Below are 519 nucleotides of genomic sequence, written 5' to 3'. Positions count from 1 at the left end.
CTCAGGGGAGCAGCTCTGTGCCTTTCCGTATCACAAAAAGAAATCCTGCCATAGCATCCCCCACACACACAGCTGGGTGCCTCTGCTCCCTAAAGCAGGACCCTGTAGTCCACAGACCCTATAGTCCATCACCCTGCTCTCTGCAGACCATCACAGACTCGTGGCTGCCCTCCACCTCGGGTATTTTTCTCCTGGGAGGTGCAGCCTGATGGCAGTGGGGAGACCGGAGGTTCCATCACCCTCCAAAATTCATCCAACCTTGGCCCAGCCTCATGCATCAAGTGTGGGAAATCCTGAACCCTAAGCCAAACCCCGCAGTGCAGCCACCCAGGAAAAAGATGGGACCTGAGGTGGCTGCAGGAACTCCTTTCCCTGGCTGGGAATTGAACCCAGGCCGCGGCAGAGAGAGTGCTGAATCCTGACCACTAGACCACCAGGGACAAGGTGATGATGGTGCTGGATGTGTTGGTGGCCACCAACCAAGGCCTGAAGCAGCAAAGACACTTGGGCCCCACAGTG

General features: G+C 57.0%; 1 non-coding gene across 1 annotated transcript; it reads right to left on the bottom strand.

Annotated features, from left to right (window-relative positions):
* Positions 1 to 368: 368 nt before the first annotated feature.
* TRNAE-CUC lies at positions 369 to 440 on the bottom strand. Its single transcript has one exon. It is a non-coding gene; the product is annotated as a tRNA-Glu (tRNA).
* Between the last annotated feature and the right edge of the window lie 79 nt (positions 441 to 519).

This window comes from Apaloderma vittatum, unplaced genomic scaffold (assembly GCF_000703405.1).
Source record: "Apaloderma vittatum isolate BGI_N311 unplaced genomic scaffold, ASM70340v1 scaffold34135, whole genome shotgun sequence".
Lineage (NCBI taxonomy): Eukaryota > Metazoa > Chordata > Aves > Trogoniformes > Trogonidae > Apaloderma > Apaloderma vittatum.
Note: the sequence above shows the minus strand (reverse complement) of the source record. Positions and strands in the feature narration are given on the sequence as shown.